The sequence below is a fragment of the Lissotriton vulgaris genome, chromosome 4_1 (assembly GCF_964263255.1).
Source record: "Lissotriton vulgaris chromosome 4_1, aLisVul1.2, whole genome shotgun sequence".
NCBI classification, from domain to species: Eukaryota; Metazoa; Chordata; class Amphibia; order Caudata; family Salamandridae; genus Lissotriton; species Lissotriton vulgaris.
In genome coordinates, this window is record NC_141691.1 from 566,560,290 (window position 1) to 566,580,687 (window position 20,398).

A 20,398-nucleotide genomic window follows, 5' to 3' on the forward strand; every position below is an offset into this window, starting at 1 on the left:
TACACCTAGCAAGAAGGCAAAGGAGGCACTGTAGGGGATACACCTAGGAAGAAGGCAATGGAGGGCATTGTAGTGACCAGCCCTGGCAAGAAGTTGAAGGTGGGCACTGTAGGGGGTATACCTGGCAAAGAGGTGAAGGTGGTCCAGAGGCATAGCCAGACCAAGCATTCCGCGGGATCCAGCACATCTCCAGAGGTGGTGCCAGTATCTGCACCTGATGTGAGACAGTTGGGGTGTGTGCCAGTTGTGTCATCACCACTTCCGATCAGCCCCAAGACAGGGAAGCCATTTCATATTCCCAAGAAGTAGAAGGGCACCCCTCCCACCTCTCCCACCCACACTGTGTCAGAGGTCTGCATGACTCCACCTCCACGTGCCACTATGCCACATGGTCCACAACAGCCCTCCAGCTTGCAAAGCCACTGTTAGCACAACATCACTTGGGGCTCTGTCAACACAGTCAAGTGGGCCTGCTGTCCACAACACACAGCCAGGTACAAGTCTGCATAACAGCCAGGAGTGAGTTGACATCCTCCTCATACGCCTGTGCCTCATACAGGTGTGCTAGTCCTGAACATTGTTTTGTATATGGGTGTGTTGCTGGCCCTGTTGCTCTGCTGTGTTGGCCTCTCACCTGCCATGGACACTGGCCCTGTTGCTCTGCTGTGTTGACCTCTCACCTGCCATGGACACTGGCCCTGTTGCTCTGCTGTGCTGTACTCTCCCCTATGCAGCCTCTCATGTACTTGCTGGCTCACTTGCCATGGACACTGGCCCTGTTGCTCTGCTGTGTTGGCCTCTCACCTGCCATGGACACTGGCCCTGTTGCTCTGCTGTGCTGTACTCTCCCCTATGCAGCCTCTCATGTACTTGCTGGCTTACCTGCCATGGACACTGGCCCTGTTGCTCTGCTGTGTTGGCCTCTCACCTGCCATGGACACCGGCCCTGTTGCTCTGCTGTGCTGTACTCTCCCCTATGCAGCCTCTCATGTACTTGCTGGCTCACCTGCCATGGGCACTGGCCCTGTTGCTCTGCTGTGTTGGCCTCTCACCTGCCATGGACACTGGCCCTGTTGCTCTGCTGTGCTGTACTCTCCCCGATGCAGCCTCTCATGTACTTGCTGGCTCACCTGCCATTGGACACTGGCCCTGTTGCTCTGCTGTGTTGGCCTCTCACATGCCATGGACACTGGCCCTGTTGCTCTGCTGTGCTGTACTCTCCCCTATGCAGCCTCGCATGTACTTGCTGGCTCACCTGCCATGGACACTGGTCCTGTTGCTCTTCTGTGTTGGCCTCTCACCTGTGCTATGGACACTGGCCTTCCTGTTTGTGTTTCACCTGTGCATATTATCTTGACTGTGTACATCAATATGTGCCTTGCTGTTGTGTACTATTGTTCTACTGCTACATCTGTGCAATATGTGAATAAATACAGTTACTTCTGTTGTGTGTTTTGTCAGTGTCCTTGCTGATTAAAGTTCTTTTTGTGTTTGCATTTGATTGGCTGTGCCCCATGCTCTATGTATCACTTCAACATTGCAAGGATCTTTGCAGGCATCAGATTTTTAGACAGGGTGACAGGGTCTTCAGTCCATTCTGACCCTGATTATGGTGTACTCTGTGATGGCTATTTTACCTGCCATGCAGTTATCTTCTTAGTGATTTGCTATTGTTGGATACACTGTTCACATGTCAGTTTGTGGGACACTGCCAGCACAGGGTGCGATGCTGTGCTAAGGTTTTGGAGCAGGTTGGGATATGTCAGGATGTATGTGTGTGGATTCCTTTATGTGTGCCCAGCCTTGTATGTATATGGTCATCTTGTGTTGGCCCTTAATCCTGGTACCATGGCCTACATGAGATGCGTAGTCTTGGGTGAGGCAGAGGTGTGCAGTGTGAAGGGTGTAAGTTTGTAGTGGATGTATGTGTGCCCCTGTATTGTGAGAGTCACACATGTGTCACTCAGGAGTTGTATGCCTGTTGTTTGTTTTGTCTTGCCCTGTGTAGAAGATTGTATGCACTTGTGTGAGCTGTTTGTAGTGCACTGTGCTGTGTGTTGATGTGTCCATGCAGTTGTGTGTGACTCCTCCTAGTTGTTTTTGTAAGTTTGAAGTGTACAAAGGGTGTAAGTTGCACATCAGTGTTGTGTTTGAGTGATTCTCAATGTGTCTTGGGTGTGTTTGTGTAGACTGTGTGGCCCTGCTGCTCCACACTGGCATTGTGTTTGTGTTTGTGATGCATTGCAGGCACATGGTAGTTTTTCTCCTCCTGTATGGCATGGTGTGTGTGGTGTTACGCCATCCTCTATGTGTGCCACTTGTCCATTGCCATTGTGTGTCTTCCCTCCCTCTATTTTTGTGTGGGACACCCATTACATGTCTGCTACTGACATGCAGGGTATTTCACTTTGATGTCAGCTGTCCCCTTGGTTTCCATGTGTGTGTGCCTCCCCATCACTTCATTTATAAGCTTGTGCTTTGTGGTGCAGTTCTTGGGCCATAAGTGTTGTTCCACTCTGGACATTGCCACAATGGGGTATGTGTGCTGTCCTTGTGCTATTAGTCATTCTGTGGTGGTCATGTGCACTTCAGCTGTGTGTGCAGCCCAATGCTCTGGTGGAGATGGATTGGCTCTTGTGTCCCGGAGTGGTGCATGTGTAGTTGTTGTGTTGGATGTGTTGGTTTTGGATGTGGTATTGGTTCAGTTCCTGGGTGTGCTGTAGTATTTGCAATGCTGAATTGTGGTGTGTGTGTGATGTGGTTGTGTTGATCATGTGTGTGTCTGGCTGTTGTGCTTGTTCTGCACACACTGCTTGTTGAGCATGCAGTGCTGTGTGTATGTGGCCCGGGCATTGCTTGATGTGCATCCCCTGATGCCTTGTGGTGTTTGTTGATTGGTGTTTGATGTGCATCTGTGGTAGGTTTGATGTGGCAGTGTGTGTTTGTCCAGATGCACTTCTTGTGTGATTTGTGTTATGGTGTGTGTTTTGTTCCTGAGTGATGATGTTGTCTACTCCTGTTGTGTCTGTGCTCCCATTGCTTTACCCCAGTTGGGAGTACAGGGTATTTCTGTTTCTGTTGGAGTACAGTATGTGTTCCTGTAATGTTTGTGTGTTCTTCTTGTGCAGGCATTTGTTGAGGCATCCCTGTGTGTGTGTTGTGTTTGTGGCTACACCCAGGGTGTGTGTTTGTTTGTGTGTGTATGTGCTGGCAAGGATTGTGAGCCTTCCGTGTGTGTGGCACTGGTGTTGTGTGTTCTTTGTCAGCCACTGCTGCAGTGGCTGTCTCCCTGGTTGTGTGTTGAGTGGTGCAGGGTGTGTATTGTGCTTGCTTGTTGCATTGCTTGTTGGTGTGCATGGGTGTGCATGGGATGGGCTCCTGGCCTGTGACTTGATGAGGTGTGTTGCAATATGGTTTGTGGTGGTGTGGCCCTGTGTTGTCTGTGCCCTGCCCAAGCCTTGGAGTGGCCCTGCCTTCTGCGTAGTGCGCATGTGTCGACCGTGGCGGTGACCGAAAGCGGGACGTTGCTGCTGGTTGGCAGACGATGTGTGTCCCGGATGCTATGGGGTGCCATGTTGTCAGGTGGGTGATGTGTGGGTGCCCTTGTGGATGTGTTGTGACCCCCAGCAGGGTGTCTGTGTGGTGAATGGACCCTGTGTCGGCCTGTGTGTTGTGTGTTGCATTTGTGTAGTTGCGTACCTGCAGCGGCGTCCGTGGCGGCCCATCTGACGATAGTGTTGTAGGAGGAACATCACCGGGTGCATATGGAGGGCTGGGTTCATGGCGTTCATGTCCGGGTCTCGGCTATCTCGCTCCGCTGTCGAGTTTCCACCTGCTTAACCTGGGAGGTGTCTCCGCTGCGGTCCATCGACTTGTTTGGGCCATCCTAATTTGTTGCGCGGGCGGATGTCATTCCGCACGGCGGAGAGTCTTGATTGGCTCCCATCGCCGCGGTGGCAGGTGCACTTTGATGGCGGTGGGCGGCGCTCCGCGGCGGATGGGAAATGACCTATGTTTTGCTATCCTAATGTTGCGGGAGTGAGTTCCGCTGCTCGTGGGCGGAAAAAGCTGTTTTCCGCCCCGCCACCACCGCGGTGGTGCCACCGCCCGACATCCTAATGGGCCCCTATGTTCAGCACATCTCACAGCCTCAGTTATCCCCAGAAAAAGTGGGACTGGGAGACTTGTGTTTATACATCTGACCATCTGTCTTCCGCTGGGCATGTAAAAGGGAACATGGCATGAGTTTAGAAAATGGTCTGCAGCTACATAGTCTTACCATATTGTGCCTAATAAGTATACCTTCAGTTTGAGAACAGATCGAGAAATGCTTCTTCCATTCATTTGAATTGTAATTCAAAATCCTCTTTTACAGTAAAGTTGGACTTTAGGATACACCTCTGAAGTTGCCACTTTAAAAGGTAACTTGAAAGTACAAGAGCGACCCAAATGTCCATGTGAAAATGGGTATCAAGTATAAACTTGGAACAAGCATTCACATGGAACTCATTTTGAAAAATAAAATTAATTCAACCGAAATTTTAATCAGCAAGGTAAAAGAATTGCTAGTGAGACAATAAAATTCTGTCACAAATCAATTCAGGTACATCACATATGAGTCAACCCATAATTATCATATTCAATTCGTTTGAATGTAATTTATTTTGAGATATACATAAGAAAAAAATCAGAATAGCACAATCAGGTGAGTGGTAAGAGAGCTTCTCATAAGACCCCAAGTGAGACAAATCATAACCAAACAAAGTAAAAGAAGTTACAAATGCACGAACATAAAAAGTATATCCGTATTTCACATAAGGCAGCCAATAGTATTGAATGAAGTTAGCCGCACCAGGGATTATCCCAGGTACATGGTTAGTGGAGAGGTATGTCTTTAGATGGTGTCGATGGTGTCTACAAAGGATATGAGAATCTCATCAGTACTGAAAATAACCTGGGGGTCTAATGAGATGTGCAAAATTAAATAGGGAACCATGAGAAATGGAGACGTTAACATGGGATAAGGCTCTCAGAGACACAGGAATCAATATGACTTCTGTTAGATTCATCTGGTGTCCTTAGAGCAGGTAATTACTAATGTAGTGTGCCAGGTTGTGACTGCTGACAACCAGGTGAGCCATCCCACAGTGCCTCTAGTTCCCTCTGAGTGGAGGGGGGTCTTAGCTTTCTAAAAACAAGCTGTGACTCTGGCTATGCCTTAACAGTCTGCTAGGATTATGACCTAGAGCACACAATCTGGAAAGAGGTGGAGTTTTGGTCTCACTTGGAGTTGTTGGGATTACACGAGCGGGTGTGCCTGGGCATATGGTCTATGGCAGCCCGAGAGGAGTATCAACAGGACCTGGAGCCTGGAACCATGGCCCAGGTACATTTCAGCCTGAGGAGGGGCAGGGGACATGGGAAACCCACCACAGGTTTCCCCACGGTTCATGAGAAAGCTGATCCTGAGCGTGATGCTACAGAGCTTACAAGGGGAGAACTTTGCTGCCCTGAATACCTATCTGAACAAGACAAAAGTTTTTTTTTTTTTGGGGGGGTTCAACCTGCTTTATTGGAGTAAACAGAGTATGGTACACAGCTTGGTCCGCCTACAACCCGGAGGCTGGCAGCAAAAGTTATGAACAGTACACAGCCCAGAAGCCGGCATCCCGGGGGCCCGGCGGCGTATAGAAAAACATACATGATGCTGGTTCTGCAGCCCGGGGAGTAGGACAAGCAAGGATGAGCAGCAGGTGAACAGGGTTTTGTAGTCGAGAGATGTAATCCCTCTCCTATTTTTTTTTTTTTTTTTTTTCAAAACAGGAACCCAAAACTTCCCAACTCAGGTAATAACTACGAGGTCGTATGTGACTGTACTAAAGTGCAAATGGAGTGTGGTGCAGCAAGGTGGGTCAGGCAGGCCGCAGCCCATGGCGGAACTGATGTCCGGGACTGCTATCCCAGTGTGGCAGAAGTCTGCAAAGGTGTGTCCTATAGTTGCAGAAAATAAAACGGGGTGTCATCTAGCAAGAGTGTGAAACGGGCTGTGGATGCAGAAAAAAAAGGGGAGAACATTCATGCCCAAAGAGGGGGGGGGGGGGTGGGTCAGGCCAAGACAGGGCGGCCTAGTTCATTCAGGACGCTGCAGGGGCATGAGAGCGTGTGGGGACGAGGAGAGTCAGATTTCGCAGGAGGTATCAAGGGGCTGCGATCTGGGAGGGGTGCCAGCGCGCTGAGGAGGGGCAGGCAGGTCACCCGAACGTGCATCGTCGTCCGGGCGCGTGAGCAGATAGTGCATTAGTGGTTCCCAAATATCTCTGGGTCTGCAAGAGAGGGGTATCAATTCGGCAAAAGTGGTGTGTTGGTCTTGGCAATATGTCAAATCTGTAAGCCAGTCCTTAAACTTAGGCGCTCTTCCTCTACCCCAGCGGCAAGCAACACGTCGCTTGGCTAAGAGCAAGGCGGTGTCAACAAATTTCCGGCACCCTTTAGGCAATTGCATCGTGTATCCGAGGATGGCGACCAAGGGGTCTGCGGGCACCGCCTCACCCACCATCTCCGCAATTGCCTCTACAACCAGCTGCCAGTAATGAGCAACCTGAGGACAGCCCCATGCAAGGTGCAGGATATCAGCATGGTCAGCACGGCAGCGTTCACAGCGGTCGCTGTCAGTCAAACCGAACCTATATTTCCGAGCCGGAGTATAGTATATCCTCTGAAGGAATTTGTAGTGAATAATTTTCAATCTGCTGCTAGCAGACACGCGAGAGGTGAGCGTGCAACAGTATTTCCACTGCTCATCGGTAATGTCGATGGCGAGTTCAGCAGACCAGCGCAACCGAGCACTAGAGACCGGCTCCGGGGCAGCATTGCGGATTTGGCGGTAAAGACCAGAGACCAAGTGGGTCCCGTCTTGTGATCCCAGCAGGAAGTGCAGTGGCGCTAGGGTCTCAGGTTCATTGGGATAATCAGGTAAGATGTCCCGCATCCCCTCACGTAGCCGAATGTAGTAAAAGAGTTCAAGGGATGTGTGCGCTTGTGCCTTAAAGAACAGTTCCGTAGTCTTGAAACTATTCTCATGGAACAGGTCACCCCAACAGGCGATGAGTAATTTGTCACATAATTGACGGAAACCTCGTTCCGACAAGAGAGATAGTTGGGGGTGGTAAGAAAGTGGCAATTTAGGAGAGTAGGGTAATGGGCATGACAGGTGTCTAGCAATGCGGCGCCATGCGTCCAATGTGCAGGAAACTGAGGTGTTCGCAGTGGTGATGGACGTCTCAGGACAATTCAGCAGACCGTTGAGTGGTATAGGGTGTACGATCCAGTCTTCTACCGCTATGTGCGGCATGAAAGGGGTCGGAGCCATCCAATGGTAGGCAAAGTGCGCCTGTGCGCATTGGTAGTAAGATTCAAAATCAGGGACGTCAAAGCCACCTCTATCGTAGGGGAGGGTCAGCGTCGACCATTTTAAGCGGGGGGATTTGCTACTGCGCAGCTCCGTGCGGAGCGTCCTGAAGAAAAAAGCGCCAGGGTAATAGGGGATATTAAGAAAAAGATACAGGAAGCGAGGTAAGATCACCATTTTAATGAGTGAGGCTCTACCCGCCATGGAGAGCGGCAATGTGATCCATCTGTCCACTGAAGTAGTTAACTTGGTCATGGCTACTCCATAGTTGGCACGTAACGTCTCATCTCTATCGCGAGATATACGAATCCCCAAATATTTAAGATCATCGCTACACCACTCTAGTGGGTAATCGAGAGGGAAGACATGCACTGCATCCGTGAGGGGAAAAAACTGCCACTTTGCCCAATTGATGTGGACACCCGATACCCCTCCGAACATTATGAATTCTCGAAGCAGGGGATTGAGATGAGTCTCGGGATGTTTAACGTGTAGTGTGATATCATCAGCATATAGGGACACATCTATTTGCCGTTGCAGACATTGCACTGCTCCCTCTCGGTGTAGCTGCCGTAAACGACAGGCGAGCGGTTCGACCGCGATGGCAAAAAGTAGGGGAGAGAGCGGGCATCCCTGCCGGGTGCCTCTAGTAAGTGCAATAGGTAGTGACAGGCGGCCATTGATTAGCACCCTCGCAGTGGGGTCCGTATACAAAAGTCGAACCCAAGCGAGAAATAATTTGGGAAAACCCATGCTTGCTAGAACCGAAAACAGGTAAGGCCATTCGATCGAGTCGAATGCCTTAGTGGCATCCAGGAACACGGCTGCGACAGGGATGTCGGGGTGAACCGTGCAAAGCAAGGCAAAGAGGGTGCGAAGATTATGGGACGTAGACCTTCCCGCCACAAAGCCAGACTGATCAGGTAGGACCAGCCTGGTCATGAGCAGCGACAGTCGGGCGGCTAAGACCTTGGCCAGAATCATGACATCGCAGTTTAGGAGGGATAGTGGTCGGTATGAATCACAGGTGGTGGGGTTTTTATCCGGTTTCAGAAGGGAGGTGATGACCACCTCACACATAGAGCGGGGAAGTACCCCATCGGCTGGGGATTCCGTGAAGACCTCGCAGAGCACCGGCGCCATTATGTCGACGTAGGTTTTATAAAATTCGGCCGGTAAGCCGTCGAGCCCCGGCGCCTTGCCATTCCGAAGGGACATGATGGCTTCACGAACCTCGTCTAGCTCGAAAGGAGCCGCAAGAAACTCCCTGTCCCCATCGCTGAGCCAGCACAATGCCACCTCGTTATGGTATTCAGCGTATTAGGTGTGTTCCACTGCCGTAGAAGTATAAAGTGAAGAGTAGTGTGTTGTGAAGGTGGACAGTACCTCTGCCGGGTCCCTGACTACAGTGCCGGTGTCGTCAGTAATCTCAAGTATAGTGTTGTGCACCCGTGATGGTCGTGTGATTGCAGCGAGCACTTTTCCAGGCCTATCACCCTCACAATATTTCCGAGCCACCCAGTGTTTGCCCCGATACTTCGCCTCCCTGGCTGCCTCCTCTTCAAACTTTGATAGTGTCTCCCTAAAGGTGGAGTGAAGGTGTGGGTCAGAATTTGTGATCATGCGGTGTTCCAGAGCCCGCAGGTCGCGCTCCAGTGCAGCTATGGACTGTAGGATATCACGCAGCACCCCGTGACTTTTGGAGATGCAGAAGCCCCTAATGGTGACCTTGAAAGCCTCCCAGATGTGTTCAACTGACTTTACCGAGCCTTTATTTCTTGGGAAAAAATCTGCTATCTCCTCACCCAGCTCAGTACAGAAGACATTGTCCAAAAGCACATCAGGACGCAGTCGCCACTGAGGACGTGGCTCGTCCCACCCAGGAATGCTGAATTGCATAGACACAGGGCTGTGATCGGAAAAGGTCCTAGGCAGGTGCTCTACTCTTACCAACTCCGCAGTAACCTCTCTGTCAACCAGAAAATAGTCGAGACCCGCCCATGTCCCGGTGTGTGAGGTAAAGTGTGTCCCTTCCCGCCCCTGGGTATGCAGGTGTCTCCAGGCGTCTAAGAGTCCACCCTCCTCCATGATTCCCTCCAACGTCTCCCTAGACTTGGGCTTGTAGGAGCTGACACCATCCGCCCTATCCATGGGGGGCACTAGTGCGAGGTTGAAATCTCCACCCCACACAACATGTCTTGCTCCAACAGCTACAATCTTCCCCCACAACGTGGAATAAAAGGCAGGAGTATCAACATTCGGTGCGTACATAGATACAAATACATATACATCACGGCCAATTCTTCCCCACAATAAAGCATAACGCCCTTCTTTGTCCACCGCCTCTCCGAGACGATGAAAAGGTACTCCGCTGGCAATGAGCACCGCAACCCCCCTTGCATATGTCGAGTATGAGGAAAAAACACGGGTATTAGCCCATTTTGTCGCAAACGTGGCAACGCCCTGAGCAGGCAGATGCGTCTCCTGCAACATAACAACTTGCACATGATGTCTGTTCAGATAGGCAATTATATTTCTGCATTTCTTAGCATTGTTCAGACCCCTGACATTCCACGATAAGCATGTCAATCTAGCATTTGCATTCAATACTGCCATGGGCATAGCAATCCTATATGTGAAAGCGACCTATAAGGCCTAACGTCAGTGCCATAGCCGCCTCGCCCCCACCCAAAGAAACACCAGTTCAGCAAATAAAAATACAGTCTAAGCAACAAAAGCCTCTTAAAATCCAACCTCCCCCCACCCACCCCAGCATCCCAAACATGCCAGAAGCCATGAATCCCACCCTCGCAGTCCCTCCCCAACCTCCCTTTCAACCGCAGCAGCAACATCAATTCCAACCCCCCCCTCCCACCCCAGCATCCCAATCATGCCAGAAGCCATGGAACCCACCCACAGAGCCCTCCTCCCTCCCCTTCCCCTCCCAACTTTATTAGCGCAAACAGCGCAAAAACGCAGCAGCGCAATGGGGGACACCCGACAGGGGTACAACATAGAGCGCGCACTGCCACCATCTGATCCCTAGCTCCAGAACTATACCGCCCTCGGTGGAGACTAGGGCCGAGAGGGTGGTCCTTGGTGTACGTTACCACTGGGGTGCAAGGTTCATGCAGGTCCATCACTCGTGTAGCATCCCAGCTATCAGTGTCCAAGTCGTTGTCAGCAGGCAGGGTGGTGTAGTGTATTTGCAGCTCAAAGAGTGAGGTGATAGTTAGCCATCGCGATGCACCGGAGGCAGGTCGTCATTCTCCAGGTCGTCCGCAGGGTTCTGCTCATCCCTACGTGCCCGTCGGATCTTCTTCAGGAAGTCCTCAGCCTTTTGCGGGTTAGTAAAAAAACTTTGCTTGCCTTGATGGGTGATTCGGAGCTTTGCAGGATACAAAAGGGCATAGTCTATTTGAGCTTCTCGCAGTTTTTTTTTCACTGGGAGGAACTTGCGCCGTTCGTCCTGAACCATTGGCGTAAAGTCGGGATAGATGGAGAAAGTGATCCCTTCATACTGCAACGATCTTTGAGTTCGAGCAGCTCTGAGGGTGGCATCGCGATCGCGATAGTTCAAGAGACGAGCTATTATAGGCCTCGGTGGCAGACCAGGCTGTGGCATAGGTGCCAGGGAGCGGTGGGCCCTCTCCACAATGAATTGAGGCGAGAAAGCTTCTTCTCCGATCGAGCCCCTAAGCAGTTTCTCCACATATAGGTCCATCCTGCCAGTGGCCGTGGATTCCGGCACATTTGTAATGCGAATGTTGTTTTGGCGGCTACGCGCCTCCAAGTCCTCATTCTTCGCCGCTATAATACGAAGCAGGTTGTCCATTCTGGCCAGCTGCGCCGTATGGGTCGTGGCCATGTCAGTGTTGTCAGAGATCCTCTGCTCCGCAGTAGTGATGCGCTCTTCATGGCGATCAACTTTGTGAACCAGGGCGTCCAGACGGGCCGTGACCCCGTCCACTTTCTCCACAACGGTGGCAAAGCCTTGACGCATTTCCTGCATCAAGTTGGTAAGGTCCACAGCAGGGGTCGGAGGTGAGGAGGGTTGCGGAGGCGGCGCGCTGGGCCCCGGGTTCATCTGTGATGATGTGGCGTTCTTGCACGCACTGTCGAAGCTTAGCTTAGGCTGGCGGTCTCGGGTCGCCCCATGACAGTGTCCGGCGACAGGCGATGGGCCACAATGAGGGGGGTCAGTGCGATCCGACGCTGGTGCAGGCCTAGTAAGGAGGCCGGGAACAGTAGGAGGTAGGAGGATCTCAGGCTCGGTAAGTCCCTATGAACAGCAGTAGGGGCGACACCAAGAAGAAGCGCTATTCAGCCTTATAGCGCCAGGAGGCAGTGAGTGAGCAGCCAGCCAGGGGCGCGTGGTCGCAGCTACAGTCACCTTCAGCAGATTTCCGGACGGGGAGCAGCGGACAGCAGGGGCCAAGCCAGAAGGTTAGAGCGTGGCTAGCAGCATCCGTGTAATGTGTCCTGCAGGATGGCACCCCACACGTCTCAGCAGGCAGCCGGTGAGTGAGGCGGGAACGTGGCAGGGGGCACTGCGCAACAGGGGGGGCCCACCTCCGACCCCCAGAAGGCAGATTCAGAGGTCCGCACCGCACAGGCTTGGGTCCGCGGCGTTATGGGAGACAAGGTCGGCAGTCCCAGGGGGCCACAGCTCTGCCCGCCGTGCGGGGAATGCCCCCTCCTCAGCGCTAGTAAGGAGAGTCCACGAGAGGCTTGGGGAGGGGGGAGGGGGACCCAAGGGAAGTCCACAGCAGCCGCCTACCTACACGGCAGTCTCCGCACACCGTCCCGGAAGGATCGAGAGGAAGGAGTCCTGGCGCGGCCCTGGGTCCTTGTGGCAGTCCACGAGGTCGCGTGATCGCGGTGGCCGGGCGCCCGCCCTTCGCCGCTCCGGAGCTCAAGCCGGGCGGAGTTCAGCAGCCCGTAACTTCTGCCTCTAAGCTTACAGCGGCTCCAAACTCGGAACGAGTGCAGGGTGCAACACAAGGATGTGGAATCCAGTCTTTTTAGGGCGATATAGCACCCCGTGGTGCAGGATTAAGGAAGGATATATGTCCAAGGAGCGGGAGCTGCACGTTTAGGCAGCCATTCCGCAAGTGCGCCCCCTAGCGCCCCCTGAACAAGACAAAAGTTAACCTGAAGAAGACCATTCCAAAATGTAATGCTACAACTACTGCTCTGCAGTAATCATTGTGCCATCCACTAAAGCAGCACTGTAACACCCAAAGGATGGTACTAGGTATAAACATGGCACCTTCAGAACCTCTCATCAGACCACTCCTAGACCTGGGGAAGATTCAGAAGAAGGACTGCCCTGCTATCTAAAAGGGAAGACTGCACATGCTTGCCTTGAACTCAGGCTCCCCAGAAGTCTCTCCAAGTGTTAGTTGGTTGACCAGCTTGAGCTACAGAACAAATAAGCTTCCAAAGACCTCCCTGCAACTGCCTTGCTGATCAGGTCCAGGTAGTGCTGAGTTAAGCCTGACTGGTTTTGTAACAAGCTACAAGAGGGTTAAGTACCTATTAATTTACTGACTTTTATGGTTCCCCTTGACAAAGATTGTGTTTATTATTTGAATGGGGCTTCCACCCTTCCTAACTAATAAACCAATTTGCAAGGCCCTTAGTTTAGATCATTAGCTTTTCCACAAAGCAACCATCCAACACAGAGTCATAAAATTTAATTAGAATGGTGGACAAAATTACAGTTGTCGGATAATCAATCAGAGCTTTTTATAGTGCTTATCAACCCAAGGAGTATCCAGGCGCTAACGTGATGTGCCTATTCGAACAGCCAGGTCTTGAGTTTGCCCCAGAAATCAGCACAGGATGCTGATGTTTGGAGGTGGATGGGGAGGTTGTTCTAGGCTTTGGCTGCAGGGTGGTAGAAGGAGTGGCCTCTGAATCGGGTGTGATGGAGGCATGGGATGGTGGCAAAGGCCAGGGCTGCAGATCGCAGGTGCCTGGTGGGCCGGTGGAGGGTCAAGTGGTTGTTCAGGTATTCTGGTCCGGTGTTGTGGAGAGCTCTGAAGGTGCGCATGAGAAGCTTGAAGTGGCATCTCTTCTTGTGTGTGATGTGGAATAATTTGGCAAGGTCCAGGATGATTCTTACAGCTGCGTTCCCAATGGTGTGGAGGTGATTGAAGAGGTGGGTGGTGGTTCCGGCGTAGAGAACGTTCCTGTAGTCGAGTCGACTGGAGATGAGGGCGTGGGTGACGGTAGAGATCCATCTGAAGACTTTCCAGAGCATTCTGAGGGTGTTGAAATACGTGGAGACAGTTGAGTTGATATGGCGTCTCATGGAGAATTCGCTGGCAATGATGATTCTGAGGTTGCGTGCGTGGGTGGTGGGGGTGGGTGCGGGTTCGAGGGTGGAGGGCCACCATAAGTCATCCCACTGACGAGGAGAACTTCCGTTTTGTCGAAGTTAAGTTGGAGGCAGTTAGCTCTCATTCAGTCGGTGACATCGGTCATGACATTGCGGAATCTCGATCTGGTGGATTCAGTGTCTTCGATGATGGAAAGTATGAGCTGGGTTTCGTCGGCGCAGGAGACTATGCTGAGAACATGGCTACCAGTGATGGGACTCAGTGGGGTCATATAGACTTTGAACAGTGTTGGGCTGAGTGAGGAAATGACAGGAGACGGTGTCGAAGGCTGCTGACAGATCAAGGAGGATGGGGGCTGCTGATTCACTGCAGTTGAGGATGGCTCTGATGTTGTCTGTGGCAGCTATGAGGGCAGTTTCTCTGCTGTGGTTTGGGCAGAAGCCAGGTTGGGAGGGGTAGAGAAGGTGGTTTCATTCCAGGTAGTTTGTGAGTTGGTGGTTGACACTTTTCTCCTGTACCTTGGTCGGAAAGGGGAGGAGCGAGATGGGGCGGTAGATCTTGAGGTCAGATAGGTCCGCTGCAGGTTTCTTTAGCCGGGGTTTTTACTTCAGCGTGCTTCCAATATTCTGGGAAAGTGGCAGTGCTGAGCGATGCATTGATGATGCTCCTGAGTGGGTGTCTGATTGCTTTGTGTCCGAGGTTGATGACGCGGTGGGGGCAAGGGTTGGCTGGGGCTCTGAAGTTGGAGTGGATGGAGGACATGATGGAAGTCATAGTTTCAGAACTGAGGGATGTCCAGTCGGTCAGGCGCTGAGCCGGGAGTTGGTGGGAGGAGCAGCTAGGACTGCTCTCGGTCGTTGGGGTTCAACGTTTTCGTAGCTGTTGCTGATCTTGAAGTGAAAGAAGTCGGCAAAGAAGTTGCAGAGGGACTGGGAGGGCTAGATGGTGTTTTCAATGGTGTCTGGGGAGGATAAGGATTTTACGGCCATTTTGAAGGCTGTGTGATCCTTTGGGTCTCTGCTGGTGTGCCATTGTCTCTCGAGGGTTTGCATTTACGTTTCTCTCCCTTGGTTCGGGAGTGAACAATGTTGATGTGGTTGTTGGTTCTTCTACTGGTGAAGGCTTTGATGGGTGTGATGGCGTCAGTGCTAGTGGTGATCCAATTGGATAGGTGGGTGGATGCTTCATTGACGCCATCTGATGTGTGAAGAGTAGTGGTGTTGAGGGTATTTGTCCATTGGGATTCAGTGATGGTGTTCCAGCTCCGGGGGACAGCAGGGGTGGAGTGACAGTGGCCTGTCGGGTGCCAGCGATGGTTAAATGGATGATGCTGTGGTCCGTCCAGGAGAGCTCAGTAGTGTGGCTAAACTGGATCATGTTGATCGGCATGAAGATGTGTCCGGAAACGTGCATGGGGTTGGTGATAATCTGTTTGAGGCCTAAGTTGTCCATGTAGTCCAGTAGGGTGGCTGAGTTGGTGTCCGAGGGGTCTTTGAGGTGAAAGTTGAGGTTGCAGAGGAAGAGGTAATGTTTGGATTCCAAATCGAGGTGGGAGATGAATTCGGACACGCTGTTGCAGAAGGGGGGATTGGGTCCTGGTGGCCGATAGGTGAGGCTCCCTCTGATAGTGGACTTGGCGTCTACTTTGAGGTGTTAGTTGAGATGTTCCATGTCAGGTGAAGGGGAGGGTTGATGGTGGTCGTAAGTCTGATGGTGTCCTTGTGGAAGATGGTGATTTCTCCTCTGGGTCTGCGAGGATGGTCCCTGTGTGTCATTTTGTAGCCAGTTAGAGTGGCGGTGGCAATGTCGCTGTCTGAGGAGTTCTTGAGCAAGGTCTCTGTGATGGTGTCCCAGAGTTCGATGACATGCTTGGCCAGGGAGAGGGCATTGGGTAGCAAGCATTGAAGTCTGGGATGGCAGTCAGTGGCTTTGGTGGGGGTACATGGTTCCTTGAGGTTGCAGGTGAAGTGACAGGGGAGGCAGCCGAATTCTCCTTCAGTGTCCTTTGGTGAGTCGGTGCAGCAGAGAGTGCTGCAGTGTCCTTGGTCCATTTCTCGTAGAGCAGAGCTGGAGTATCAGTGAACGGAAAGAGGGCCAAGGGTCTTGGTGTTGGGCGTGATCAGGATGCGGCCGGTGGCAGACAGGCTTGCCTTTGGCGTGCCCTCAGCGCACTGTTGGTGCGCCAGCAGCACAGGCACACTGCTGCCTGCATTAAGTAGCCTAGGGGGGGTGGGCTGGTGGGTGGGCAGCTCAGGGGCGAGGCCTGCAATGCACAAGCATCATTGGTAGGCCGGCAACAAAGAGTCTCTGGAGAGAGGCTCATGTTCCAATCTGTTTCGCGGTAGAGCGGGAACAGGCTCAAGGATGCCTCACTGCGGCTGCCATTAAGTACCTTGGATGGGAGGGAGCGGCGGTGGGTGGCTCAGGGGTGAGGCCTGCGATGCACTAGAGTCATAGGCAAGAAAAATGATGTCCAGCCGGTTGCCTAGCATTTGGTCACACTATATGGACATAGGAGCGATGAGGTCAGACGGGCGATATCAGGTGGACAACAAAGAGTCTCTGGAGAGATACTTGTATTCCAATCTGTCACACAGGAGAGCGGGGAACAAGAGCAGAACATGGGAGAGCAGGTAAAAAGAACAGGAAGAACCTTCCGTATCCAAGGTTTGTCACACAGAGTACCAATGCCAGAACTGCTGTATTGAGTATGAGCTTTACCACAAGCAAAAAAGTGCAATACAAGCAGACTTTTTAGTGGAAGCACACACATTAAGCGCAATCAAATGCTGTACTCAGGAGAACCAACATGTGGATGGAGTCTAAACCAGTCTCTCAATATTAATCTGCAAGCTATTTTGTTGATCAAATAATGTAAATTAACAGTGTATTATCACATACATAAAACTCCATTTATATTAGTGTACCCCTGGGCATCTCATATTGCTTTCAAACACAAAACTGCACTCTAATTTCTGAAGTAGATAGTAGAAGGGCGGGTGGGTGGCTTGTAATAAATTCCTCATAACTGCCCTCCTCCCATGTGTGCTCCTGCCAGAGAGAGCCAAACACTGTAAATGTTCTAGTTATTAAGACACTTAAACCACATTGCAATGTCATGTGTGTGACACTGAAAATTAAAGTTCAGGCAGCATGCTAAGGCTGGCTCAGGCTGCTAGATAATTAAACAAAATTGGCACAGCTGTGTGGAGGAGAAGCACATTTTTCCTGTAGAAATATACAACTTCTTCCAAATCAAAACATGTACTTCTCACTACCAACATGTGGGTAGAGCCATGGCTCCTCTCGGTTGTGTGATACAACTACGCCTGCATAATCCTCATGTGCCTTAACAACGCAGTCTGAACCACAGCTGTGTCTTTACCACACATGCCTTTACAACGAATTTCATTGTAAAGGATTGATTGCTAAAGGGATATGTGTGGTAAATTGCACACCCCAGACCCCCAACCTGCACCCTAACTCTTGATACCCCAGCCCTGCAATCCACCCTGCCCCCGCCCTTAGAACTACCCTGACTCCTCTCCCTGAGCCCTAACACTCAGCCCCTTCCCACAATACTATCCTGATCCCAGCCCCATGGCCTAAGCCCTAAAACTGCCCTCCAGCCCTGAAAACTGCCCCTTCCTGTGCCATGAAGCATAAAATACTGTCCACTGCCCAAAAACTACCCTGACCCAAGCCCCCCACCCTGAGCCCTAAAACTGACCCCCACCCCTGAAAAGTGCCTCTTCCCCCGTCCTAAGCCCTAAAACCCCACACTAGCCCTTAAAACTATCCCGAACCAGACCGTGTCCCAGAGCTTCCTCTCCAAATCCTTCCTGTTCCTCTCCCCGCCTCTCTAGACCGCTGACTGCCTTAACCACATGTTTAAGGCATATGCGTGGTTTAGGCAAGCGTTGTTCTGCTTGCATGGGAATGGCACAAATGGCTCATCCCACGTTGTAAAGGCCGTCTCCCCCTCTCTGTAGTACTTCTATAAGTCATTTTAATGTTGATCTAATTACATTTGGAAATAGCTGCTCTGTCAAGCCAAACATAAAAACGACTGCAGAGTAAAGTGTTAAGAAGGTAAACACTAGACTCTTTAGAAACAATACTCTTTATTGCACCCATCAAATGGTAACACAGCCTCCAGGAGTCAGCCACAATCCAACTGCTCAGCATAACACAGAGTTTCACATGATGCCCCGAATACTCTGTAAGGTAAAGGGGCAATAGTAGATTAAAACACATCTTTCTCCACAACAATGCAATATGACAAATATAAAAAAGGGAAAGGGAACCAGGATGAAAAACAGGATACATTTTCAGTTAAGGGAACTAAGAAAAAATTCCAATGGAACCGAAAGAAAACAAGAAACTCCATCCCTCCAAAGCAAAAGCATAATGTAATTAGAACAATGGGAAAAGTTAAATAACAGTACTGCAGAAATGAACTGCGGGCAAAAGAACTCCCAGAGCAAGTACCCTATTCCACGATGTAATCATTAAAATAAGCTCGTGGTCTCCTAGATCCATGACTCTCATCATGTGCCTGGATAAAATTGACACGCTCTGCACATCTCCCCTCCTCCAAAATAACCACATTTCTCTTTAATTCAATGATTCGCTTCAGCACAAATTCGGTCCAGGTTTCTTTACATACACCATTCAACCAGGCAACCTGCATTCTTCAGCAGTTGGCACACATACTCTCACTAAACGATTCATGCTTTACACAGTGGAGAAGTGTGGCTCACTGGTTAGAGGAGGCATACCCTGAAGCTGAGGTCAGACCTGGGACCATGGTTCGATTACCGACGCGGCAGGGTCCTGAACCCAATTGTCCACGGACTTGATAATTCTCACTTCGGTGCCCGCTCTAAGCACGAGTTCAAACTATGCAGCTCTGGGCAACAAGCTTGTTTAATCTCCACAACGCCTTCCCCCCCACGGCGGGATGCCTGGCTTTCACCTTGGGGATGCCCAGCACGGGTGATCTCACAGGGAAAAACCAGGCGGGTTCCCAAGGCAAGTGCCGAGATGCCCAAGGGTAACATCTAACGCTATATAAGAACATACATACATACATGCACAGAGGGCCATGCAGTGGTGTTTGATGGATAAATCCTCCAAAAATTCCTTCATCTCTTGAGAAATAAACTGGACACCATTGTCCGTTAAATGGTTTTGGGAATAACTTCACATGCAAAGATATCCCTCCGAAACGTTTCTCATCATAATGGAACTTGCACAACATGCTTATACTCATTTGGAGGTGTAATACACCAAAACTAGTACAAATCTTTCATTCGCAAACAATACGTCAAATGGGCCAACAATATATAGCATCAATTCGCTTCATGGTTTTTCAGGGATCTCTGCAGGAAGAAGGCACTGCTCTGAATGATTTTGATTTGTAATGACCAGCGCATAATAAACATTCCCTAACGACCCCCTCCACTTGCCTGTCAACTCCTGTTGACCTTCATGAGCCAAGTTGATGATCTTGCTGCGCAAACCTTTAGGAGGAATCAATCTCTCGCCCCTGAACTGTTCATCATTAACAATACTCAATTCCACCCGCTCATTTCAAAAAGCTTTTGCATCATCAGGCACAGTGCCTATGCTTGGCCAATCATTCACCACAAAATCCAAAACTTGTTTCCTGGTTGCATCATTGGACACTCCAGCTTCCCATTTCTGCTTGTTGAGAGTTGGCTCCTCGACCCAAAGTATAGGGGCATCAGGTGTAGTCACCAGTTTCTTATCCAACGGTATCTAGGATAAATAATCAGCCAGAATGTTCTTTTCACCAGGTAAGTACTCTACAACAAAGTGGTACACCATCAATCTTTCAAACCACTTCTTTAACCTAGGAGTGGTATTCTCTGTGTGTCTACATAAAAACATACAGGCCAAACCCCACAGAAAAAAATATAAAGTGGCTAATGTCTCACGCTCAATCACTGAGTAGCATTCCTCCGCCACTTTGAGTGAACGTGAGGCAAAAGCTATTGCTCTTTCTGCGCCATCAACCAACTAAGAGAGGACAGCGTCCAAACCCTTAAACTGGCATCCAGAGTAAGTATTGTTTTCCTGGTGACATCAAAAAGTCCTAAAGTTTGCATGCGGGCTATTCCCTCCTTTACCTTATTAAAGCCTCAACACATTCAGGAGACCAAACTAATTCAGCACCTTTTTTTAGTAGGAGTCTCAACGGCTGCACTACACTCACTAAATTGCAAATATATTTTGAGAGGTACTGTGATAAACCCAAGAACGATCTAACTTGGTCCTTATCGTGAGGTGCAGGTGCCTGGGATATAGCTTTAGGCAGCTCCAATTTGGGGCTAATGACATCATCCAAAATAGTGTTTCCTAAGTAGGAGATCGTGCCAACCCTAATCCTGCAATTTTTGGGGGGGAGAGTAAGCCCCATCTCCATTAGCCTGGTAAGAACTTTTTTAAGTACCACATTATGAATACATCTGTGCTTGGCATGCACTACAACGTTGTCTTGAAAGTACAAGACTGATTCAATTCCCGACAAAACCTCTTTCATCAACTACTGGAAGAATGCAGCTGCCAAAGCCAAACCAAAAGGCATTCTTAGGAATGTGAATGCTCCCAGAGGAGT